General features: G+C 37.1%; 1 pseudogene; it reads left to right on the top strand.

Moving 5' to 3' along the window:
* The first annotated feature begins 1,496 nt into the window (after positions 1 to 1,496).
* Positions 1,497 to 2,475, top strand: LOC100956419 (annotated as a pseudogene).
* The last annotated feature ends 10,323 nt before the right edge of the window (positions 2,476 to 12,798 follow it).

Here is a 12,798-nt window from a genome sequence, read left to right as displayed (position 1 = left end):
TCTAATAGTTTTATTCATTTATTTAACCAACATTGACTCAGTATCTCTGAAGGGCCAGGAACAGTTGTAGACACTGAGATATAACAAAGAAGGTAGCGAAATCTTTCTCCACCTGAGGTTTGTATTTTAGTGAGTTATTTAGAATTTCCTATATATGTATGTGTATATAAATTTCAGAAAAGGTATATATTTAAGTTCAATTGGTATAGTAAGAAGGAAGTGTAGCAAGATACAAGAAGTGGGATGTATAGAGTCCTGGTTATAGGGTCAGAAGTATTTTCCGTAATGAGGTGAATCCTTTGGCTGATGTCCGGTTCAAATGTTTCCCTGAGGATATAAATGTGGTAGGTGGTCAATTAGTGCTTGTTAAGTAAATAATAATAATAATAATTTTTTTATCCTTTCATTTGAGACAGAGCCTCAAACTATCCCCCTGGGTAGAGTGCTATGGCATCATGCTCACAGCAACCTCCAACTCCTGGGCTCAAGCGAGTCTCCTGCCTCAGCCTCCCAAGTAGATGGGACTACAGGTGCCCACCACAACGCCTGGCCATTTTTTGTTTGCAGCCATCATTGTTGTTTGGCGGGCCTAGGCTGGGGATTCAAACCCGCCACCTTAGGTGTATGTGGCTGGCGCCTTAGCTGCTTGAGCCACAGTCACTGAGCCTGAGTAAATAACTATTAAATGAACTTTATGAGGTGGAAAGTAAGGTCAAAAACAAGAGACAAATCAAAAACAAAAGAGAAACAGAGGGAGAGTGGAATCTTTCAAATTACAGGTTCACAGTGATCAAAAAATGATCTTTTCCCAAGGTCATCAAGGTCACTAAGATGAGACAGAAGTGGCCTTAAACATTTTTCATCTAGGTCAATCCTAATATGATTTGCTCTATGCAATGTGGGCAGAATCAGCACATAAACCACAGATTAGGAAGGATAGGTTCAACACAAATGCTTTCTGTGTTTCTACAGTGTCATCACATTTAATGAAGTCACAGCCACTAAACCTAATGAATGCTTGCTGTAACTATCAATTTTTCAGTTATCCTCAAATTACTGAAGTTTTTTATTTCAATCCATGTACCTTTTAACACTATTTTGTGGTCTTAAATTTTATGTTTATTTAAAATTAAGAAAAAATATATTATGGATAACTATTTACCAAAATGGAACCTAAGTCATAACACATTTTATTTGCTTTAAGACTATGTTTAATTTTAAAACTGCAGAGTGGACAAGTAGAAGTAAATCTTTGATATTACTTAGTAGTCATCAAATAATATTTCTGAGCCAGAATTTCTTACTTTTCCTTTGATATTTTAACGATTTATTATTGCAAGTAATTGGTCGTTCTCTGGAATTCCCAAAGTCAGTTTCTGACAGGATGAACTCTGCTTCTGTTCTCTGCCATGATTTTCTATAGACTGGACTGTGACTTTGTTGTAGACTTTACAGACTGTGTTCATAAAATGAATATAGGGCTCCACTAACTAAAAATGAAAAAGCAAAATCAAAGCTCTGTGGTTGAATTCACTCTCCTGGGCTTTTCTACTTTTCCTGAACTTCAAAAGCAATTCTTTGGGGTTTTCTTGGTCATTTATCTGGTGACCCTGATGGGAAATGCCATCATTATAGTCATCATATCCCTAGACAAGAACCTCCATGTTCCCATGTACCTGTTCCTCCTGAACTTATCTGTGGTGGAAGTGAGTTTCAGTGCAGTCATCATGCCTGAGATGCTGGTGGTCCTCTCCACTGATAAAACTGTGATATTTTTTGTGAGCTGTTTTGCACAGATGTATTTTATCATTCTTTTTGGTGGGCCTGAATGTTTTCTCCTGGGAGCGATGGCTTATGACCGATTTGCTGCAATTTGCCATCCTCTGAACTACCCAGTGGTTATGAACAAAAGAGTTTTCATGACATTAGTAATATTCTTGTGAGTCTCAGGGATCATTGCAACTACTATGGAAACCACATGGGTATTTAGTTTTCCCTTTTGTGGCCCCAATAAAGTTAACCATATATCTTGTGAAGTTCCAGCAGTGCTAGACCTTGCATGTGCAGACACATTTGTGTTTGAAATATATTCCTTCATAGCTACTATTTTGATTGTTATGGTTCCTTTCTTGTTGATAACTCTTGTCTTACATTCGGATTCTTTACACCATCCTGAAGATGCCATCAAGTACAGGGAGGCAAAAGGCCTTTTCCAACTGTGCCTCTCATCTCACATCTGTGACCCTCTTCTATGGCACAGCCAACATGACTTATTTGCAACCCAAATCTGGCTACTCACCAGAAACCAAGAAACTGATATCATTGTCCTACTGACTGCTTACACCTTTGCTGAATCCACTTATCTACAGTTTGTGCAATAGTGTGATGAAAAGAACTTTGATAAAAATATGGCATAAAAAAGTGTTGTTACATATAGTCTGGCTATATTTGGGAAGCCATATGATATTTGGCTGATACCCTGTGTCCTTTAATTAAATTAAAGAGTGGTGAGAACATAGTTCATTTTTGATGTGAATGTGTTTGATTTTTTGAGTTCTCCATGTTTCAAAGTGCATCAGAGGCTCCTTCCCTTTCAATAAAGTTCTTCTGTCACTTGTTTTCAATAGATACATATATTTTCATAACATATACTACAGTCTATTAATCCAGTTCTTTATTAAGAACTTCCACATCATTACTGGATTATTGTCATTAAGACATTGCTTGAATAGACACTTTGTTTTATATGTTCATGTATCGTGATGTCTGTACATCTGTGTCATAAATTTGTTAACATGGGACCAATGAGATGAAGAGTATGTGTGTTTATACATTTTAGAAGCTATTGAAGAATTACTTTTCAAAATGATTGTAGCTGCTTCATACTTCATACTAACCTGAGGTCTCTTGTGCTCTGGTAACAAGTTAAATCTTCAAGATACCAACAAATTGAGTGATGACGTTTTTATTTCTGGAGTGAAAATCTGTTCCAAAAATAAATAAAATATGTGCATCTATTTTGGAGGCCCACACTGGTTCTACTTCATGGACTTACATAGACTGTAATCCAAAAGTGGTTTTCTCTTGGTATTTTCCCAAATGTTTATACAATGTTGGTGACCAGAGAACTATATGGAAATTTTTCTGAAATTTCACTTCATAGTATTTTTTCATTACAGATCATTGTAGTAGGGACTTGTTAAATTCCCATTTGTAGGCCAATGTGCCCCAGACCCTCTTTTAATAAAGTATGAATGATACAATTTTTGTTGTTTATTGTGGGGAATAAATGTCATTAGTTATTCATGCCTATTTTTTATGATACTTGAGTCAGGTCATTAACTTGGTGGCCTTTTCCAAAATCAATAATTTTGCCTGTGGCAGCAATTAAACATTTCATGCTTACAGAACAGAATGATAGGAGAATTAAGACAGGCATGTAGACCAGATATGTATAGTAAAGTGTGGAGCATCCTTCTGCCAATCACATTGATCACAAAATGTTTCCTAACTCTAAGCTCCAGAGACTGTATGCATGACTTAGAGACAGGAAGGATGCTACTGCTGAATCTTTCCCAATTGAGAACTTTGTATCAGTCTGAAATGTGTAACTTAACCTGAAATAAAAGACTGCTTGGACATTCTTTGTGATTCTTCATCGATCATCTCATGGTTGATGTTAAGTACACCTTGTAGATCCCATCTCTCTCTGTTCCATTCTAAGGGGCTCATCAGCTTGAGCTCTCTTCATTTATTGAAATGTGTGAGGTGTTTAATGTTTGATTGCCACTTTTGATAATAAGTTCAATGAGGATAGTGACTATGAATTTTTCCACCACTGTATACCACCTGCCTACCAGAGTGCCTGGGACAAAGTAGGTGCTTGATGAATACTTTTTCATTAAATACAAAAAAAGTGGTCTGAGGCAAGATGTTAGCTTGCTCAAGAGTTGGAGCAGACTCAGGGTATGGGACAGGCACAGGCCTCAAAGAGAACTACTTACAGAGCAGTGCTCAGGAGCAAATCTTAGGAGATCTGAAGGGTAGTGGTTGGAGGGGGTTGTTACTTGACTACCTTTTGTGTATATGGCCAAGTTGCCTTAGTGTTCTTATTGCATTTGGCTTTCAGAAGCCATTGCCAGTCTTAAGAAAGTGGTTTTACCATTTGGATTTCAAAATTTGGGGAATCTCTTTACATGTTGGTGTAGTCATTTACAGGCGATATTCTCTTTTGTGATACCAAATGATATATTTGTCAAGGATTTCTAACATTTCAGAGTTAGGAGTAACTAGTGCTTGATTCCCAGGATAATATGTACAGTAAACAATAGTTTCAAATCTTGAATTCCTCCTCTTGTGGGAGGTCCTAAATCCTTTCCTAAGATCAGGGGAATTATGCACATTCTCTTTGAGTTTGAAACTGAGTAGTAGTAGTGATTCATAGTCATTGCATGGTCTTTGGGCTGATCACCAACTGGAAATATGAGAACGAGTCAAAAAAAGTTGGTATCCTTTGGATACGTATCTATAGTAACATGTACACATATCTATTTCTGTCTATTTGTAGATATCAAATCTCATCAAATTGAAATACTACACAAACATTTTTGTTGGTTAAACTTCTAAGTTTTACCAGTATATGTTTATGATATAATAATACTTGTAGCCTGACTGATGACAGTAGTGAGGTTATTGTGGTTTGGGTTTTTGGTAATGGTTCTGTGTTTATAGACTTTTTTTTGCTACTTTTTCTTTGAATGCAGTCAGATTGCTTTGTAGTAACTTTTTTTGTTGTTTGTTTTTTGATTTTTGTTTTTTGAGGGTAGGGTCTTGCCATTTTGCTCAGGGTAGAGTACAATGGGTATAGGCATGATCATAGCATGTGAATAGCATTAAGTTCCTGGGTTCAAAAAATCACCTTCAACCTTTGAGTATCTGGGACCACAGCCACATTCCTCTATATCTGGAGGAGAATCTTAGAGGAGAATTTCCATGATCATTAAAAATTTATGGGCAAAATTAAAGTTGTGTATTTTTTTATTGTTTAAAATGTTTGTTATAGGAGTAATGGTGTATGACACACCTCCTGGGAGTGGGACACAATTATAAAAGGGACTTTATCTGATAAATGCAATCAGTGTAACCTAATTCATTGTACCCTCGATGAATCCCAAACAATAAAAAAAATTAAACTTTTGTTATAATTCACTGTGCAATGAAGCTAGAAAAGAAAACATAACTGAACAGTTTTTGGACTTCATCACTAACAGTTATGGACAACAATCATATTTAGTGAAATGAAAAGGTTGAGGTAAATTTTAATTGTTTTTATATTATTTGTTGAAGTAATAATTATTGAATAGGGCAGCAATTCAAATTTATTTGGAAAGTAAAAAGTAGTCTGTGTAAAATAATAGTGATATTATTTAAGATAGTATACATATCTGTTTGCACCAGATAGTTCATTGCAGCTCAATTTATTATTGCCAAGTCAGAAAGAAGCCCAAGTGCCAATCAACTTGTGAATAGATTAATAAATTGTGGTATATGTATACCATAGAATACTATGCAGCATTAAAAAAAGAAGACTTTACCTCTTTTATGTTTACATGGATGGAGCTGGAAAATATTCTTCTTAGTAAAATATCTCAGGAATGGAAAATAAAAATTCAGTGTACTCAGTAGTACTGTGAAACCAATTTATAATCACTCACAATTGCATATGAAAAATGAAACACAATTATAGCCTAAGATGAATGAAGGAAGGGGAGGGAGAGGGGAAGGGAGGGGGTGGTTCGGTAGAGGGAGGGTTGGTAGGGGGACCACACCTTTGGAGCATACTACAAGTACAAGTTGGATCAGGGGTAGAGCATAAATGTCTTAATCCTGTAATTGGGTAAAAGTGGTAAAGGTTATGTTGTTTAATAGGTAGTAAGCATTCCAATTTGTACAAATAATCAACACATTGAATCCTATAATGGCATAAATGTATTTATGATTTATGTATGAAAGACTTAATAAAAAAAAGATAGTATACATATCTGGTAAATGTTGGGGGGGTCTTATATTATTTAGGGATAGACCCTACACACATGCAATTTTGTGATATCTAGATCTTTTTTGAGTTTGTGATGGTTTAACAAATACCAGCCTATTTTTGACTGAGTCTTTACTACATTTTAAACTTGGGTTAAACATCTCAATTGCTCCTTGATATTATTTCGGTTCATATAGAATTGTTGGAGTTTGTGTTTAAGGAATTATAATTAGACATCGGGTTACATTAATTCTAAATGTGAATGAATGTACTTGTATTTTGGCTATTTTTTGTTTGTGATTTTTTTTTTTTTTTGGTAAGGAGACAGAAACTGTTCAGCATCAGTTTCTATGGCTGCCATAATAAAATACCTCAGAATGGATGGCTTACACAATGGAAATTTAGTTTTTCACAGCTTGAAGTATAAATCAAGTGTACCAGAGGGACTGGATTCTTCTAGGTCTCTCTTCTGGGTTTGCAGATGGCCCCTTTCTTGCTGTGTATTCCCATGGCCTTTCCTCATTGTGAAATCACCCGTGGTGTCTCTTGTTATTCTAGGAACACTAGTCATATTGGAATAAGGGCCTGCCTTGGCCACCTCACTTAACATTAACTTCTTATCAGACTTCAAAGCCAAATGCAGTTACCTTCCAATGTACTAGGGCAGGGGTGTCCCAAACATATCACGAGTAAATTTGATTGGCCTTGGTCAATGGAGTCCATATTGTCTGGGCTCTAGTAAAGCCTTTATCTCTACTGCTAGGCCACTTTGTCCTTGTGGGCATAATACCAGCACCCAAATGGCCTCTGAAAAAAGGAGGCTAAATTCAACTGGGTGAGTCATTTTACTATTGGTTGTGTGTTCTTGTGGGCTACAAAGACCTTGAGGCTCATGCCATGAGACTATCAAAATGCTTCTACCCTAGACCTCCTTGCTTCCAAACTTCCTGTTTTTTCAAATCAATGAACTGTGACCTAGTCTTGTTTATTAGTTTTGTGGTCCAGCACACTCAGAATTCAGTACTACAAGTTTTCCTCTGGCCCCTAAAGGTGATGTGTGCAACTATGCTAGTTCTTCCAGCTCACTCAGAATTTGGTACTACAAGCACACTCAGGACACGCAAAATTTAGTACTATAAGTTTTCCATTGGCCCCTAAAGGTAAGATGGTGCAACTATGCTAGTTCTTGCAGCTATATTATATCTTATATCCCTTGACTGGCACAGTGTGTCCCTGGTTGTGCTGTGCTGTGACAACCCTTATTTATTGATCTGGTGTTGAGGAAAGGATGTGAAGGCAGTCCCTAAAGGAGCACCCCTTCTGTAGTCTTCTACACAGCACCTCTCAGTCTTTTGGCTAAGATCAAGTGTAATATCTTTCTCTTCTTATCAGTTTATAGTCTTCTGTACTTACGTGGGTTGTGGTGGGTTGTGTCACCTCTGCTATATCAAAGGGTATGTGTAAAAATCGTTGGAGAGTATCCACTCAGAAATTCCATCTCATATGGCAAGACTTTAGATTTTTTCCAACAGTGGCTCCAACTTTGTATTAGTATATCACCCTTTATTAAGCATGCACCTATTTTTGAACTTTGTCCCCATGACTAATGAATCCTGAATTAGATCTTCAGCTGTTTCTCTTGCCCATTGCAAGAGACAAAGGCCTCTTTCTGAGTCTCTGTTCTCATAGTTTGGTTTCAATGGTTTTTCAGTGGAACTTATCTCTTGCTATCTATCTGTACATCAGTGCAATTTAGCTATATCTTAGTCCATGTGTATTGTTATAAAGGATTACCTGATGCTGGGTAACTTATAAAGGAAATTGATCTCTTTGACACACAGATCTTTTACCTGTATAAGAAACATGGTGATGGCATCTGCATCTGGTGAGGGCCTCATTCTGAATTCGCTCATGTTGGAAGAAGAGAGCCAGCGTGTAGAACCACATGGTGGGAGAGGAAAAAAGGAAAAGAGGGGGAGGAGCAAGGCTCTTTATAGCAACCAACTCTCATGGGAACTAACAGAGTAAGAATTCTCTCACTCAACTCACTCAACCTCAAGGCTTTAATTAATTCAGGAGGGATCTGGCCCCATGATCCCCAGATTTCCAGATAAGCCCTACTTCCAACAATAGGGATACAATTTCAACATGAGGTTTGGAGGATCAAATATCCAAACTACAGCCAGCAACAACTATCATCCCTTCACAGTCCTTGTATAATTCAATGCCTGAATATTGCATTGGCCAATACATTTTCCTACATGATACATAATACTGAGTCACCATTCTTGAGATCTTGACCACTGAATTGCCATGTTGTGCCAGGAGTTGTCTGCACTCCATATACCAATTGGGTCAGGAATTCTTCTGGCTGGGGAGGAGGGGCCTATAAATCCAGTCTCCAAACCCTACTTTAACTGCCTACTTTCACCAACAACTTTGAGTCCCCTGGGTGCTGGTTGGGGTTTCTCAGGCGCAGATGCTGAGATGAAGTTAGCAGTGCAGACACCTTGGACAGAAAAGGGGCTGAACGAGGCTTGGCAAGATCAGCTCTGACTGCCAGGTAGGCCTTACACAGTCTCTTTGAGGGCAACAGGAGCTCTGGATAGTCTATCAGAGGTACCCTCCATGGGTGGGACATGGAAGATTCTTTCTCAGTTATTGTCTGGGTCCTCTGTGAATTAGAGACCTTGGCTTAAAAGCTGAAGTTGACCTTTATGGCACTAACAACAGTGAGCTAATCACATACTTTCCAATTGTGCATCAAGTCTTTCCTTAGAGATGAGAGTAATCAGTGCATCCCCATGTCTGGGGCACTGTAGCTAAAAAATTTGATGTATGTATGCTTTAAATAGGGAGAGAGAAAGACTGTATTTTGAAAGATAGACCAAGGCTCTACCAGATGGAAATCAGTGCCACTTGATGCAGAGTTGGTCTGTAGCTACAGCAGATATAAGCAAAAGTGTTTGTGTTGTTATTATTATGTGCATGTCTATACAATTTGTGTGGGATGTAATAGAAAGTTTTTAATGGGTTAGAAATGATACATAGAAGTATAAATTAAATATTCTGGCTAATTGTTTGTGCATAAAATATAATTGAAGTGACAGGCAAGATTGCATATTGGAAATACCAGGAACATGTAGCAAAAATTAAGTAAACCTGATTTTCAATACCATGTTTGCTATCTTCCAGGGTCTTTGTCATGTCATGTTACTTATACTTGTGAGCATCGCTTCTTCATTTATAAAAGGATGATGATGATAATGGTGATGATGGTGATAATTCTACTGCTGCTTCCATTTAGGGTGACTATAAGGGTCAGATATAATAATAGTAATATTAGTAGTAATTATAGTACTCTCAAAAATAATAAAGCTATTCACAAATTGGAGCTTTTTTATGTTAGGCAATGTTTGAAGACCTTTACATTTTCCTCTAAGCTAGTCCTTGCAAAAACTTTATGAGTTAGATCTAGTCATATGTCTATTCCTTGAACCAGTTCTTTAACTATTTTTAATTCCTTAGGGACACCAATTATGTGTGTACCAGATTTTTTTATTGGCTTCCCATGTCTGTATTTTTGACAGTCATTATTTTTAATTCTGTTCAAGTGTTTTTTTTTATTTCATTTTATTAGTATCTACTTCCACCACAACCCACTATTTCTCACTGGTGTCTATTTTCATCTATACTGTCAGTATGGAATCACATTTATGATTTATTTATTTATTTTCTTTATTTCTTGATACATAGTCTCACTCTGTCACCCTGGGGTTGATTGCTGTGGTGTCATCCTAGCTCACAATACCCTCAAACCCTTTGGGTTCAAGTGATCTTCATGCCTCAGCTTCTCGAGTCGATGGCCCATTGTAATGACTGGTTAATTTTTCTCTTTTTAATAGAGATGGCATGTCATTCTTGCTCAGGCTGGTCTTGAACTTCTGAGCTCAAGCAGTTGGCCCATCTCAGCCTCCCAGAGTGCTAAAATTGTAAGCACGAGCCACTGTGCCCAGCCTCATATTTATAATTAAAAAGAACTCAAAACCCTCTTGATGTTCTTTCATTTGAGATTTTCTAAGTTTCTATTATTTGATCATATCTTTCCAGGATATGTATTTTCTTTGTTTTGTGCTCTTCTTTACAGAGTTTTAAAAAGTCTTAGCCATATCTTTTCGTGGTGATTTTCATCTGTTCCATGGCCACTTCACTTTAGTGAATCTTCCTTGTTTATCATTTGCTTTTCTTATTCTTCTTCAGTTTCTGAGTGTTAGGTCACCTAACATGCGGGAACTCTTTTAATTATCTCCCATGTTTGAAAAAGGTATGTTCTTTCTTGATCCATTATGTACAGGATATTTGTGTGGAGAAGGGGCTAGGCCATGTTCTAAGTCAGCATGCTTAGCAGAAACATTCTTTACAAACTTACCCCTTCGAGGAGGGTCAGAGAGGTTCAGGAATTTCATTCATCCTTTTAATAAAGATCCTCACATGACTTGGATGCACTTCAAAGTTTGGGAAATCCTGCTGTATAACATAGCATTAATCTGTATAACAAAGATGAATTATTTTTTCTCTACTGCTCCCTTTCATCAGATGGTGGGATCCCACGTTTCTTCATATTATTTTATTGACAGACAGCCTCCTGAAACTGTGGTACATTTGTGTGATCCTTTCTTAGTGTCACTTATATCAAAGCAGGTTCAGGGAAGCCATCACTACGGGCTCATCCATGTAGTGCTCCTTGTTGAAACAGGAGGATTTGTGGTTTTAACCTCCAGAGTGTGCCACTGTGATGATTCTCAGATTTTATTGTGCATCAGAATATTAGAGTGAAAAAATTTCACATCCTTCCCCTTAGGGCCTACGCTACATCTGAAAATTAAATTGATGTGAGATAGCATAACAGCAGAAAAGTATAAACAAATTTTATGTGGCATGGGAGCTCTCATCCAAGGAAAAGAAGACTCAAAGACCCACTTAGAGTTAGGCTTACTGATTTTAAACAAGAAGAGTAAGCTGTGAAGAATTAACTAAATTATGCAGACAGTTTAAAAGATAAATTACCCACCAGGCTGGGTGACATAGTGAGACCTTATCTGTAAAAAAGTGTGTGAATAAATAACTAATAAAAGATAAGTTATTTTGACAGAGTTTGTATGGAATTCTCTTGATCTCAGTATCTCCTCCTTCAGAATAAGAGTGTTACGGTTTTATAATTGAATTTCATCCCTGCTTTTAAGAAATAGCACGTTCATGCAGGTATAGTCAAAACAAAGAAAAAGAAAGAAGGAAAGAGCACAAAGTTCAGGAAAGACAGTTATCTTCTTGTACCTGTTATCTTTCAAATGCCTTTAACTTAAAGAGCCATGTTAGATTAGCCTAACTTAATTGCTTCCTGAATCAGGTGAACCAATTTTTTTTTTGAGACAGGATCTTTCTTTGTCCTAGAGGGTGGAGTGCAGTGATACTATCTTAGCTCACTGCATCCTCAAACTCCTGGGATCAAGTGATCCTCCTGCCTCAGCCTCTGAGTAGCTGTCTCTACAAGTTCACACCACCATGCTCCTCTCTATATAAAAAAAATTGTTTTGAAGATACATGGTGTCACTCTGTTGTCCTGTCTTGAACTGAAATTAAAACAGAGATAATTGTGCCTCACACACAGAGTGTCTATTACGGCCATTGGAATGGTCATCATTATTCCTCTTGCTGTCCTGAATGCCACCAAAATATCTTCCTTTATATTCAATTAAAGGAAAAAAGTCATTAGGGGTCAGATCAGATGAGTAGCAAGGGTGTTCCAATACAGTTACTTGTGAGCTAGTGCATTGTCTTGATGCAAGAGCCATGAGTTGTTGGCCAAGACTTTCAGTTAAGATTTTCTGTTTCTCTATTGATGTTTACCTGGTCTGTTATGGTTCTTACAGTCAACCAATGATTTTGACACCTAATTTGACTAATTTTTAATGTTTTCATCAGTTGTGTTCTTTACTGGCCACCTCGACCTCTCTTTATCAGTGAGCATTTCTCTCCTTTGAGAAAAACTTTTATTTATTTATTTATTTGCAATTTTTGGTCAGGGCTGGGTTTGAACCCACCACCTCTGGCATAGGGGGCCAGCACCCTACTCCATTGAGCCACAGGTGTTGCCTGAGAAAAACTTTTAATCCATTTGTACACTGCTGTTTTCTTCATGGCATTATCCCCATAAAATTTGACTGCCCTGTTCCTAATTTCACTTCCACTCTTGCCAAGTTTAATAAGAAATTTACAATGCTTGTTACTATAATGCAAGTTCTGACATCTTGCAATTGCACACAAAAGCATTCAATAGTAATGAATACCACTTAGCAAGATACGCCACGTGAGGACATGAACACAACTGTAAGACCCTGATATATTAATGTTGTGTACCTCTACTGAGTTGTTTGTGCAGTGCTGCCAAGGTAAGCACATGGTGGCAAATTTGTTAACTTAATTATCAGACCTCAAACAAGCCCTGTTTTTAGAATGTTTTTAGCTTGTTGTAAGACTTTAGTTTTCCTTTTTTCCTTTTGAGTTTTTTGGGCAGTTTTATTGAAAAGAATGCTGTGTGTTTATGACTATTAAGATTTTGGAATTTATTGAGATTTTCATTCAGACAAAATATGTTAAATTTTCTAAACATCTCATAGATACTTTGAGATAAAAATGTGTGATTAGTGAGATAAAAAAATTTTACTCTTCCAATTCTCCCACTGGCATTTCTTTGTTTTCTA

Source organism: Otolemur garnettii, unplaced genomic scaffold (assembly GCF_000181295.1).
Source record: "Otolemur garnettii isolate 467f Iridium unplaced genomic scaffold, OtoGar3 scaffold00001, whole genome shotgun sequence".
NCBI classification, from domain to species: domain Eukaryota; kingdom Metazoa; phylum Chordata; class Mammalia; order Primates; family Galagidae; genus Otolemur; species Otolemur garnettii.
Note: the sequence above shows the minus strand (reverse complement) of the source record. Positions and strands in the feature narration are given on the sequence as shown.